Below are 12,363 nucleotides of genomic sequence, written 5' to 3'. Positions count from 1 at the left end.
AAAGCATGTAAACATGGCATGATTTATTTTAAAAATTTTTTGTAATCCTCATTTTGCGATTATGTAGATAAGGAGGTTTCAGGAGTCTGGTGATCTTTCGTTTTTTTTCTTTGCCTTCACTCCCCCATCGTTATCGAGTGTTTTTGAGGAGTATCCCTTTCGGTGTTAAGATCCATCAGTTTTTCTCCACTCGCCCTTTATCGTTTTCAATAATTCCATGATTTAATGGGGGAGCTAGCCAATTTGGCTACTCGGCAGTAATGAGAATTATTGTCATCGCCTTAATCATTGGATTTTATTTGTACGTATCCCAATAGGAGTTAATGATTTATTTGAAATTACTGTTCCCAAATTTCCCAGAAGTTTATTCTCTTCAAGTATTTCCCTTTTCTATCAAGTTTGTTAATTTTTATTATATAGTTTAGCCAATTTGCATGAGTTGGTGGGATTGGTTTAACCTAGTTAATTCAAATTTCTCTCCGCGCTAGCAATATCAGAATAAAAAGTAAGCTTTCCTGTTTTTTACTTAGTTTATTTATACCAGGGTCTATGTTGTTATATATCCCAAAAATAAAAAGAGGGGTACTTACAGTTATGTGGGTTACCAATGCCATATTCAAAGTCTTACCAATCTCAAGCCAATAGTTGGATATTGCGGGGCATTTTTGGAACCTATGGATGTCATCTGCTTTAGCTTCTCCGCACTTAGGGCAGGACTAAACGTTGGTTCCTTTAAATGTAGACAATCTTTTTGGGGTCCAATACGCTCGATGGATCGTGTACAGGTGGTTCCTCTTTAGTGAAGCTGATTTTATACAGGAAAAACATTTTTCCATAGAGTTTTGCCATACGAGCTGTAAGTCCAATTCCTGATCAGGTATATCTTTCCTCCATGGTATTTCCGGGACCAAAAAGTCTTCTTCTCCGGATTCAATGAGTGCCCAGTACCATTTTGATATTTCTTTCCTCATTGACGTTATTTTTATCATTTCATTTTCAAAATTCTCATTACCCGTTTTTTCTCTGGTAAAGATTTAGCCCAGTTAGTTAGTTGGTAACATTTAAATTTTACCAGGGTTCAATTCCCCGCCTCGTCGGGTCTTGGGCTCAAAATTCCACTGACCTGATCATTCTCGCCTCGGTGCCTATTCCAATCATGGAGTCCCACTCTGCAACTATGGGCAATAGCTTGCTTAATCTCCACAACGGCCCCCACAACGCTAAGGATGCCTGGCCTCCACCTTGGGGGTGCCCAGGAGTGGACGCCTCACAGGGAAAGCCAGGATGGGTTCCACAGCGGTATTCGTACAAGCGCCTTGAGACCCTTGCGAGTGAGTAGTGCGCTATACAAGTATCAATTTACAATTTTACACCTTGCCATTTAAATTTTGACATCTTGCCATGGCATGATTACCTGTATTGTGAGAGCTCACATCTTGAGGATTTGGAGTAGTTTCAACTGTTAATGTGATTTTGATGTACATTTGTCCTAAAATGTATTCCAGTCCACAAACGAATTCTACAACATCTCAAGGCTAGCTGTCAAAAACAACAAATCCAGTTATCCTGTTGCTAGGCATTTTTACAAAAGTCACAACAGAAATGAAACAAAAATAATTTATTGTGTGATGGACTCCATTCCCAAACATTTCTAAGGGTGTGATATAGAATGAGAATCAAGGCGGTTTGAGTCCCTAATTAGACAGCAAGCAACAACAGGAACTCAAATATGAAGATGAAGAACTATATATTCTTCTATGGAAGATGTGAATTTATTTTACTTTGCATGAATTATGATTTCAATAGAAACACTTTAATAATGTTTTCAAAATGTCAGCAAGTCATAAGTGATGTTGATAGTCCTGAAGACCTCAAGTGCATTGGAAAGTGTTATCCACATCAATGCAAATGAAATGCAAAGTGACTGTGGGCATCATTATGATGCTGGTCGGACGAGTGTCCGACCGGCACCATAGCCAAAGCGGGACAGTTCGACAAGGAGTTGGTGGTCCCGCTGCCCTTATTACAATGAGACCACCTTTGCAGCTGTCACAAAGTGTATATTTTACATTGTGGCCTGTGCTGTGGGCTGCAGCACATGGCCTAAAAGAAAATGCACACTTTTCAAACATTCCTGCACCATGTGACAGGCACCATGCAGTGCGTGTCAGATGGTGCAGGGATGTTTGGGGGGGGGGCGCATACCGGAGGGCCAGTGGGGAAGGGAACCCCGCTAGAGTCCCCCAAAGTCACTTTTCACCTGCCTTTTCTTGGCGGGCAAACTGTCATGAAAGGACAGGCAGAAAGGGACATTGTAAACCCTACGGCATTGCCTGAGCTGGCACTGCCCCTATTGTAGATATTACTGAACCTCCAATGGTCCAACGGGCTCATTGAGCACGTTTGAAATTGTTGGACTGTCCCCCCACTGCTGCCTCTGACAGCACGCATTGTAATGCACGGGGCAGACCACAGCAGCAGATGGCAGGTAGACCATAACCAAAGAACCGCCAGTGACGGTCCAACCAACATCAGAATGACCCTCTATGAGTTGATATTTTACACGGTTCAGTCCTCTGTGGTGTGATTAATTGAAACATTATTATGAATGATGTATTGTTTCTAGTAATTAACTGTGTTCAGAAATCTTGGGTCTTAAGTTGCAATTGAGCTCAACGAATTATGACATAGTACAAAATTTATTATTATTTCCGCTGTGTTGAAGGTGTTTGTCAATGAACATCACAAGGTAAAGGCAGTATTTCTTTTATGACTATCACACATAGGGAATATGTAAAAGGAAGTGGAAGACAGAGACATTTGCCTTTCTGGCTTAATGCCTCTCTCTGCAACTTCTGAAACGCAAGGCTGCACCATATTTACAAGAATGTGGTGAAGCCTTGCATTTCCCACTGCGGCAGCACTAAGTTTAGTGACTTAGCGCCAAGACAGGCCCCCTTGCACCAGAGTGCAAGTGGGTCTGTGTGCCCGGGAGGAGTGTTTATGTTTTTATGTTTCGTAAGGTCATGCAGCACACATGAAAGTGACAACATTGCATTTTTTTACAGTTTGTTTATGTACAGGAAGGAACACATTCCTGTACATAAACAACAAACAATAGCATTTTGCTTTTCCCATGTGTGCTGCACAAGGCTGCACACAAGGAAAAATGAAAAACAAGGAAACATTATGCATTTCTCCTCGTTTCGCCATCTGAAGACCAGTTTTTACCTGGTCTTAATTTTGGCGCTGCCTCCTATGTACGCCACCCTTGTACATAACGGGCAGCGTCAAAATGAATGGGTTTTGCGGTGGAACAACCACCGCAACACCCACTGCCCACCCTTTTCACGCTAAGCATAGCGTGAAAGGGGGCCTTATGTCCAATGCAGCGTTAAGTGGCTTAATGATGCCTTTTACATAAAGCGCATCCCCTATCGCCATCACAACATCAACGTAGGTGACATAATGTGGTGGCAATAGAAGCTTGTAAATATGCCCCGTAGTGAGATAACGTGAGTATTTAATGTTTTACCAAGACGGTGTCAACTATTGTGATAAAGGCTAGTAATAGCCAAAATATGTTGGTGGTTTGATAAGCAGCAGCACTTGAATACAACTGAGGAACACTGATCCCTGAGTGCCGGGGTTTATTTGTAAAAAAGAAGGAAATCTACGCTTGGATATTTACATTTATATCCGAGGGTAGATTTACATGGAAATCTGCACCGAGTGCAGGTTTCCATGTAGATCCCTTGCACGTTCGCATTATCTTTTTGGAAATCCATTCCCTCTGTAAAGTTTTCCCTAGTAAAGAACTACATACTGGGCGAAGAAACACATTTACCCACATCCTAGTCAAATTTGAAGCTGATTCATATCCCGCCCAGGGGAAGGTTTTTACACCAGAACTAGGCTGAAAGAAATATTCAACCTCTTTATAGACTGGAACAGGGACTTCTCAGAAGAACACTTTTTTGCTTTCTTTTCTCCGCAGGAAAATATTGTTACTCCTAGAGACCCACCTTCCTGTACACCCCCAACACATCTTAGATGATCCATTCCCATTCAAATCTGGAAAGGAAGCAGCATCAGCCTTTGATTGGTGTTAAAATATAATCATTTCTAGGATGGAAAGGGTAATGAGAGGAGTTTGTGAATGACAGTAATTTGTTTTTTTTGTGGACGTTCACAAACTTCTCAGGCCAACCTAAACCGTATATTGTCATACACATCTTACAGTAGTATGTTGCTAAATACTGTGCAGGGTTCGCACACCTTGTTGAACATAAACATTTGAATGGTGATGCATGTACCTACTAAAATAAAAGTCATCCTTTTCTGATTAAAATGTCAGCACTGTCAGCAATGCATTTGTTTCACCATGGACAAATTTAAAAGACAAAGACACTTATTGTGTCTTTGTCCAGATTTGGAAGTTGAAAGAAAAATTATACTTAAGAAACTATCTAATAAACGTGGTGTAAGGACTTGTAGGCAGGCACTAATAGCAAGTTTAAATCCAGAAGATCTACCAATTAATTCAGCACTCGTCAAATTCCTTTGTATTGTACAAAAAAAGTTGGAAGCTTGTGCTTGATTAAGCTATGGACTGTGTGAATACGAAACTACAGGACCAACTTTAAAAATAACCTTAAATGATTGACTACTATAGCATCTATTGTGTACGGTAAATGCCTAAGTTTTATGGAACTTAATTGAACATACAGATTGTTTTGGTATTTTATATGTGTAAATGTTTTAGTTGCTTTTTGTAAGATTTTAATTAATCAAACAAAGAAAATAAACTTGAAACTTGAACCTTGTTGAAACTATACATTTGAATAGTGATGCATGTGCCTACTAAAATAAAATCATCCTTTGCTGATTCAAATGTCAGCACTGTCAGCAATGCATTTGTTCCACCATGGACATATTTAAAGAGTTTTGAATGACATTTATAAAGTTGTTGCAAAATAGTCCAGTCAGTGTCAAAGATGGCATTCCTTTTCGAAATAGCTTTTCTTAGGAGCGATGTTTATGTTAGTGAAAGGTTTACATATATTAATTACACGTCGCTCTGGGAGAGCGTATACACCTTTTATGATGCGTTTCCCTAGCACAAGGTAATGTAACAACACAAGAAATGAGCAGCATGTTCTCTGACCATGTCTGCGGCAGCCCCCTTGTTTCTATTGTGTGCCAAAAACCGAACAACCTTTTCAGATTTCACTGGGTTCTTTTCAGTTCAAAAATACTTACTGTAATTGCTTCTTTGGTCATGAATAGAAATTGCTTTCTCAATGTCAGATTAAAAGATAGAAAGAAGCTACATCACCCTCCAACTCGGGTAAATTAGAATTAACAGAACAAAAGTAGTGGACTGTGGAATAAATTATACACCATGGGCACAAGTAGGCAATCTAGCTTCCTGGAAGGGGGGGTCGCTAGATTCGGCCAGTTTATGGACGCTTGTATCTATCATTCACATGTATATTTTCAGAGGGGGAAGCAAGAAAGTGCTGGGATTAGTCTTTGTACACTGTATCCCTAAAAAGATCCATAGCAGACATAGCTTTTCTGTTCCGCTGGCAAATTGCTTCTAGAAAGTGCATTAAAAGGAGATGTTCCCATCTCAAAGCCTTAAATTGATCTTTTTGTGTGGTGTAGTAGCACTGTAACAGCGATAGAAGTCAGTACTCTCAAGGAATTTTAATCTCTAACTACAGACAATTTGAAATGTAATTAATGCAAAAGTGCAAAAGATGGTACAACCTGGTTCAATTGACAACATTATGTTTTTCACATTTTCTTAAAAAACAAGCGAAAAAGGAAGTTTATGTTAAATGCTAAATAGAAGAAGAGCATAAAGAATACAGGGTCATATTTATCATTTTTCACGCAATACAACACAGAAGGACACCTTACTGCGTTTTGCTACATGAAAAGGGATGCACAATGCCTATCTATATTTGAAATAATGATTTTTCTCCTCCTTGTGGCTCCCCTAGGAAGGCATAGCATTTTGCCGCTTTCCAAGGTCTATCACTCATGGTAAATCTGGGAATGTGACAAGATAAATAGTTGGATGCATAAGTACCCATATTATCCATCCATGAAATGCCTCCCTGGGGCAGAGTAATGCAAGGCAGTGACTTATGCTTCTTTGCGCTACTCCAGATTTGCCAAGCATGCAGGGTCACACAAGGTGGCCTGGTGTGCCCTGGTAAATCTCTTGGTATATCTCCTTATAGGCTTTGTGTCACTGTCTCTTCTCTACAATTCTTTCCAGCTATCACTCCTCTGCTATGCATCCTCTCCCCAGTCTATCTCTCTGACTCCTGGCTCCATGCAATGCAATGCTTTCTCAATGCAATCTACCTCTGCGCTTCTCGCTAAATTTCCTCCTCCTTCTCTCTTGAGTGTTTGTGTTTGACCTGGCCGTCTCTGCAGGGTAATTTCCAAACCCTTTTGCTTTCACCCTTCCTGTATTCTGAACCAGTTTTTGTTGACTCTCAGACTAACAGTAGTAAACTGCCTTGTGCTCTCTCATTTAAACATAAAATAAGTGGCTTAGTAAATGTGTACCTCATGTACCAAGGTCCTGTAAATTCAATGCTACTGGTAGGTCGGCAGCACTTATTGTGCCACCCACTTAATTAGCCTTTTCAAACATATCTCAGGCCTGCCTTTGCAGCCTGTGTGTGCACATTCTTAACCTGCCATTTCAACATGGCAAAATAATCCTGTTGCCTGGGGTAAACCTTCCTTTTTATTACATGTAAATCACCCCTAGAGTAAGCCTGACACACCCCAGAGGGCAGGGTGCAGTGCATTTAATAAGTTGGACATGTACATTTATGTTTTATATCTCCTGGTAGTCAAAAACTCTTAAATTCCTTTTTCACTACTTAAAGGCAGCCCTACATCTTGCAATGGATACCATTGGGTTACCTTATTACATACAATAAGTAAGTGACAATGTTTGATTGGGAGCAGGTGGAATAATGTGTTTGATGTCTAAAGAATTGTAATTTAAAACCCTTTTTTCATGTTAAAGTTGAATTTTTAGTCACAATTCTAAAAATGCCACTTTGAGACCTGTATCCTGGGTTCCATGACAGAGTGTAGCTGACAAATGGTCTTTTGTGGATTACTCCCATACAGTAAGACAAAGGGAGGGATTGGTGTTGTCAGAATGGACCACCTTTGCCAGGATGAGGGGGAGGAGCTGCCAACTACCATGCTTTCACATTATAAAGACCCTGCCACAGCACACTCACAAAGGGTTTCAAACCAGTCTTTTGAGCCTCCAAACAAGCTACCACAAAGGCAGGGAGGAAGCAAATTCCAGGCACCTCTGTAAGGGGGGTACTCTATAAGCTTCTCACACTTTAAAGTGGGAAGCAGTTATAAATATTGGTCCCTCTGACCAACTCTGTAGATCACTTCTGGACCTGTAGAAGACCCAGAAGGACATCTCAGCTGTAAGAAGGACTGCTGTACTGCCCTGCTGCCTGGCTACTCTGCTGCCCTGCTGCCTGAGTAAGAAGGACCGGACCTGCACCTTGAATCTAGGAACACCTGAGAGACTTCAAGGGCTAGTTGACTGGCCTCCTGACAATAGCCTCAGGGACAGAAAAGGCTCCAACCACCCTAAGTACTGAACTTGGACTCTTCCTGTTGTGAGTCCTAACCTCCCAAGCGGTTCCTACTCAGTTCTGGTCACTTAGAAGCGGGATTAGGTTGCTCTGCCACTCCAGCTGTAGCCACCATCAAAACCAACGTAAAGTGACTCAAAGCCTTGCTGCACAGCTGCCAGCCTCATGAGAATTGACATTCCTTGTGGTTCACCAACGACCTCAAAAACTCCAAGAAAACCTGCCGCACCCTAGAGAAAGCCTGGCGCCAAGACCAAACAGCAGAACGCATGACCGCCCTCAAGAACGCCACCCGCAAACACCACCAGCTGATCTGCACCACCAAGAAGACAGCATTCAAAGAACGACTGGACAACAACACCCACAACAGCAAGGAGCTTTTTAGCATCATCAAAGAGCTCTCCAACCCCAGCGCCTGCAACATGGACATGACCCCCTCGCAAGACCTCTGCGACTCTCTCGCCTCGTTCTTCCACCGCAAGATCGCCAACATACACAACAGCTTCTGCGCGTCGACCACGCACCCAACCACCAAACCAGCGCCCCCACCATCACCTTCCGCACCTGGACCCCTGTCATCACCGAAGATACCACCCGCATGATGAACACCATCCATTCCGGATCCCCCACTGACCCCTGCCCACACCACATCTTCAACAAAGCCGACTCGGACATCGCACCCCAACTCAGGAACATCATCTACAGCTCCTTCGCATCCGCTACCTTCCCGGAGAACTGGAAACATGCCGAGCTGAGCGCCCTCCTGAAGAAACCCACCATGGACCCCACGGACCTCAGGAACTTTCACCCCATCTCGCTCCTCCCCTTTCCAGCCAAAGTCATCGAGAAGACCGTCAACAGACAACTCTCATCTAGGAGGAGGCCAAATCTGATTCGTCACTTGACAGTGCTGGAGGACATGGAGACTAACGGTTCCCTCGACCACTCACAGTCTGGCTTCCGAGCTAACCACAGCACTGAGACTGCCCTCATCGCAGCCACCGACGGCATCAGGTCCCTGCTCGACAACGGGGAAACAACTGCCCTCATCCTCCTGGACCTCTCAGCAGCCTTCGACACCGTATGCCACCGCACCCTGATACAACGCCTCAGCAAAACCGGAATCCAAGGAGCGGGACTGGAGTGGATCATCTCGTTCCTTCCCGGAAGAACCCAGAGAGTCCGCAGCCACCAAAGTCATCTGCGGCGTCCCGCAAGGATCCTCGCTCAGCCCCACCCTCTTCAACATCTACATGAGCCCGCTCGCAGCCATCGCCCGCCAACACAACCTCAACATAATCTCCTACGCCGACGACACCCAGCTGATCCTCTCCCTCACCAACGACCCCGCCACCGCCAAAGCCAACCTCCAGGAAGGAATGAGAGACGTTGCAGAATGGATGAAGATCAGCCGTCTGAAACTGAACTCAGACAAGACGGAAGTCCTCATCCTCGGACCATCTCCATCCACCTGGGACGACTCCTGGTGGCCCCCTGCCCTGTGCAGCGCACCCAAACCAACGGACCATGCACGCAACCTGGGCTTCATCCTGGACTCCTCCCTCACGATGACCAAGCAAGTGAACGCCGTCTCATCATCCTGTTTCAACACCCTGCGTATGCTCCGCAAGATCTTCCGATGGATCCCCACCGAAACCAGGAAGACGGTCACCCAGGCCCTCTTCACCACCCGTCTAGACTACGGGAACACCCTCTATGCTGGAACCACAGCCAAAGTCCAGAAAAGACTCCAGCGCATTCAGAACGCCTCAGCACGACTCATCCTGGACATCCCTCGCCGCAGCCACATCTCTGCACACCTGAAAGAACTTCACTGGCTACCCGTCAACAAGAGGATCACATTCAGACTCCTCACCCACGCGCACAAGGCTCTCCATAACATGGGCCCGAAGTACCTCAACAGCCGCCTCACATTCTATGTACCCACCCGCCAGCTCTGATCCGCCAGCCTCGCCCTCGCCTCCGTCCCACAATTTCGGAAATCCACAATCGGAGGAAGATCCTTCTCCAACCTGGCAGCCAAGACATGGAACTCCCTCCCAACTCACCTTCGGCTGACCCAGGACCATCTCTCCTTCAGGAAACAACTCAAGACCTGGCTGTTCGAGCAGTAGCAATCCCTGTCCCCCCCCAGCGCCTTGAGACCCTTACGGGTGAGTAGCGTGTTATACAAATTTTGGTGATTGATTGATTTATTGATTGAGAGATGCAAATCCCCACAGGACCCTTTAGCACATCTTCATCGTAACCAAGACAGTAACACTAAGCCACACAAAATCTCACCACACAGCTCAATAGAAATGACACACAGCAACGCAAACCATGCATAGCCTTGCAAAGCAAGGCTACACAGATCGCTCACAAAGCACACAAGGTCAAATCCTCAGAGGACCAAACACAGTCATGTGGCCAGCCTGAGCTCCATCGTGGTTGGACTGAATTTGTGACTTTGGACCGCTCTAGCTCAACTAGATAATGTTAGTTGCCCTTTTGGTGCTACTTTTCTCAAAAACTTTATAGCTGCATATCTCCAGTTCTAATTATTGGATAGTTGTCATTTTGATAGCACATACGTTATTACATTCTATTCTAGTTTTCTAACTTTGTGTGGGATTTTTTTGAGTTGTGTTCTCACTGTATTACTGTTTATGCGTTGGATAAATACTTTACATATTGGCTCTAAATTAGGCCTGACTACGTTTGTGTCAAACTATCCAAGAGTTAAGCACAGGTTAATTTAGTGACTTTAGTAGTTCACCCTGATGGGGTATTGTGGCTGTTGCCTGAGAAAGCACCAACCAGCCCTCCTCAACCCAATTTCACACAGTATGTGTCCGCACTACTTTGCCAATCCTTCTCTCTGCTCTCTCTCTTCTCTGATAACCTGTCATTCTGCTCCATCACTGTCTTACATTGTGTCTCTTTGCAATTTAGTTATTACTGCCCCACCACTTCAGGGCTTCTACTGTAGTCTTTTTTTCTCCCCAAAGCCACCTGTCATCTATAAAGTCTCATTTTCTGTTCTCCATTTTGATAACAACATCTTTCTTTGTAAGTTGCCACCTCGCTCAGCCTCTTCACTTCTTTCACTAGACTGTTACTCTGTTCCGCAGCACTGGTAATATCCACATGTTCGTTATCACAAATTAACATTGATTTTTTTTTAACACATTTTTATTAGATTTTGTCTCAAAACACACATCAATTGAAACAATTCCCATATCCCTCAATCGTACATAAGTGGGTCCGTACAATAGAGTGCTAGATACTGGACCCCAGAATGAGCATGGTCAACGGAATACAATCCTGTACAGGGCAATCCTATCTACTTTGTCCTTAGTGCACAATAGGAATGCGAAAGTGAAATTTAACTCCCCCCCTCCCTGTTCCCACCATCGGTGCACTGTTAACAGGACAGTCTTTGTGGGTCTGAAACACAGGAGTTGTCAGTTAAGGAATCATGCAGTGTACCTGTTGTGTTATTGGGATATAGTCCAGTCATAGTGTCAGTTTTCAGGGTCTCTTCGTGCATCGTAGTCACGTAATGTTTGTACCAGGGCCTCCCATGCATCCGCAGTCTCTAAAGCCTTGTCTTTCTGCTGCCGCCGTGCCAATTGAAACCTCAATGTGCTCTCCCCACCAGCCCATTTAAGGAACTCATTGAGCCATTTAGCATCCGCTGGACCCGTCTGTGCCTTCCAGTGTCGTGTTATTTCGCGCTTCGCAAAGATAAGTCCCATATCTATGAATTTGCTTGTAACCTTGTTTTTAGGGGTATGTGGGAACCAATGGATGACTCCAACAGCCATGTCAAACTGTAAATCGCGTTCTGTCACCTAGTTAAGAGTATCCCCCACTGATTTCCAATAAAGGTTCAAGCTAGGACAGGTCCACAGCATGTGGTCAAGCTCCACTCCAACTGCCTTACATCTGGGGCAAGCCGCGGAATCCACAGCAAAGTATTGTTTGATCTTTCCCGGGGTCAAGTATGCCCGGTGAAGGATATAATAGTGGACTAGTTGAAATCGCGCATTGGGCGTGCTCTTCCAGGCCCGGCGCAACAGCTGCGCCCATACTATCTCGGGAATTTCCTTCCCTATGTCAGCTTCCCATTTACTCCAAAGTGTCTCCAGTGGAGGTAATCCCTTATTAAGCATTCTGGTGTATAGGCACGTAACTGCCTTAACCGTTCCAGCTTCCATCATGGTATATTGGCATGCCATCGTCGTTTTTGGTTCATCAAGCCCCCCCTTCCAGTGTGCCTGTATTGCACGCGAAAGCGCCAAATGCAGCAGAAAGTCACCTCTAGGTAGGTCATAGCGATCCAAGAGTGTCGGAAACGACAGTAGCGCCCCGTCTTCGAAAAGATCACCCAGGACTTGAATCCCCGCCTCCTCCCAATTTTGCAGTTGCGACCAATCTCCGCCATGCAGCAATGCTGTTAGCATCCCCAGCGGAATTTCGGGGGCATATGGGTGGGTCACTCCCGCTCTATGTTGTGTTCGGTTCCAGCATAGTCTAAGTGTTCGTTCTTCTTGCGTGAGATCACTAACGGCTAGTCTCTGTTGCATAGCTATATAGGATAGTACATGTCTGGGTATTCCCAGGCCCCGTTTATCCTCTGGTCCTCGGAACTCGTGTGCTATTTCCTAGGTATATATCTGTAATTGGGGTTCTAAAT

Source organism: Lissotriton vulgaris, chromosome 3_1 (assembly GCF_964263255.1).
Source record: "Lissotriton vulgaris chromosome 3_1, aLisVul1.2, whole genome shotgun sequence".
Classification (NCBI taxonomy): domain Eukaryota; kingdom Metazoa; phylum Chordata; class Amphibia; order Caudata; family Salamandridae; genus Lissotriton; species Lissotriton vulgaris.
This window is presented reverse-complemented; position numbering follows the sequence as displayed.